A 2,283-nucleotide genomic window follows, 5' to 3' on the forward strand; every position below is an offset into this window, starting at 1 on the left:
ATATATATATTAAGATGAAATTTCTGCATGCTGTTTTATGCTGGTAGAAAAGGAGGCTAAAAGCCATCTGTATGTATTTTACTGACTATATGACACACATCCATTGCTCACTAGTCCGCAGTAAAACATTAAAGCCCCAGTCCTCTGCAGTGTCTCAGCTGAGCTCTGTTGGCGGGACATGACATGTGGCTACCAAGCAGCCTCACTTCCTTCCTTTTCTTGCCTGGTTAAATACCTCACTTAGTAATTTTAAGCAGATGGGAATGCCTGCTGTCTGCTGTGTAGTGACTGTGCCTGCGAAATCCTCCTTTAATAAGTGGGCACGACTTGCCAGTACACTCCCTGATCCAGCCTCACCAGACTCCTAATAGCAGTCTCACTGACTTGTGGGGGTTTCCAGTGTACGAGTCCTCTGTGAAGAATGGCCCACATCTGCGATTTGTGATTACACAGCCAATGTCTGATTACTGCATTAATATCGTCTGTAGAAAGTTCTGAGAGAGAGAAAGTCTGTTTGGATTCAAGCTCCAGTCTTTGATTGGCGTACCCCATAGCTCTCCAGCTGTAATGGTCCAAATGATGCATGTGGATATAAAGGCTGTGCATGTTTCACTACATGAGCTCCAGCTAATATGCAGGCCATGCACATTCTGACTGAAAGTGCTGTGCAGCAGTCTCAGTTCTGGGCTTTAGTATTCTTGGTTTTTGAATCTTACCCATTGGGTTGCTAATTGTTTAAAAATGCAAATTACATTAAACTGTAAAATGGTTCTTACCTAAATAATGCATATATAGACACTATAGAAAACAGACTATTCATATTTATAGATACTGTATATGTTTACTGGCATGTGATGTACAGTGACGCTAGTTTGGTTTGATATCAACAGAGTGACTAATATAACCAGGTGAAGTTATGCTGTGTCACAGACAATGTCGTATGCCCCTCTAGTCAGGAAGACCTATAGTATTCATCTGAATGAAGAGCTCAGGTTTTTAAGTGCAATTGTGTCTGAAACTGACCTAAAGATCTTGTATAATATTTTTCTCTACAGTGCTTGATCAGAAAATTGCACTTTACTTAGAGGAACTGATGTAGGGGAACCAATGCCTGCCAGTGGTATCACATGCTGGGTACCTATCTACAGTGAAGCAAAACATCATTGTATTGGCTTCCATCTTTGTGACCTTAAGCTGGTTATTCAGAATATTTTTTCAAGAGAAAGAGTTAAACTTCATGTGTTAACTGTGTTTGGTGAATGTCATTCATGTTTTCTCTACCTTCTACTGGGGCATTGTTAAAATACATACGGCAGAATTTAAGGTTTACTATGAGCTGCAGGGGTAAAGGTTGGATTAGGATAACAGATGTTGGAGTTTCTAGTGTACGTTACCAAATCTGTGTAGAGATTTGTTCGGCTGACCTTGTAGACTTCAGACTGGAAGATGTTGTTCCACTAACGAGCACTTTCACTAATGGATCCACTTCCTTTTCCCCACTCTTGCCTCATGTCTTCCTCCTTTATTTCAGGGTGCAGGAGTTTGCCTGTTAACCCTTAGTGAAATGAAGGTTTCATGTTTCTTGGACGTCAAAGTTATAGATCAATATCATTACTTACTTAGCGAGTTCAGACAGTAGAGGCTGCAATGTCTGCTCTGTCCAGACAGCTTCAATAGAAAACGCTGAGACAAGGGGCACTGAGGGAAACTAGACTGAATCACTGTGATATGGATTATTTAACGTGTGACCTTGTATCTTGTACCCATTGACACCATGTTAAGTGATATAGTTTTTAGGTACATATATCAGTTGTCTAATTTAGTAGGTAATGGTGTTGTAGTAGTAGATAATCTCATTTTACAAAGATGCATCAGAAAGGTAAAAATAGTAGGAATTACTTGCTGCTGGATATGAAGGGTATTTTGTAGAGAAAAGCTTCGAGAGCACACTCAGTTTATTGCTTTGCTGTTACACCAGGATTGGCTTTTGTCATCAGTTTTTGTCAGCAATTTATTTACTGTACCTTGATTCTGTTCTATTTGTTCTTGTTGATTTTCTGTTTTTTCCCCCTCTCTTTCAGGCCCTCAGTTAGGGGAACCATGAAAGATGAAGTCAAAAGACCGGATGAATGTTGCCACTATGTGTGGTCATGTCACTGAGCTGGGATGGGATCTGATTTCCTCTTACTGACTCTTCGTCCTGCTGACGTTTCCCTGTTTTCACCATGAGAGGATCTGTCAGGTGTTTGACCTCTGTGCCCTCATACTGGCGCTACCGTTGTG

Source organism: Mastacembelus armatus, chromosome 1 (assembly GCF_900324485.2).
Source record: "Mastacembelus armatus chromosome 1, fMasArm1.2, whole genome shotgun sequence".
In the NCBI taxonomy this organism is placed as follows: Eukaryota; Metazoa; Chordata; class Actinopteri; order Synbranchiformes; family Mastacembelidae; genus Mastacembelus; species Mastacembelus armatus.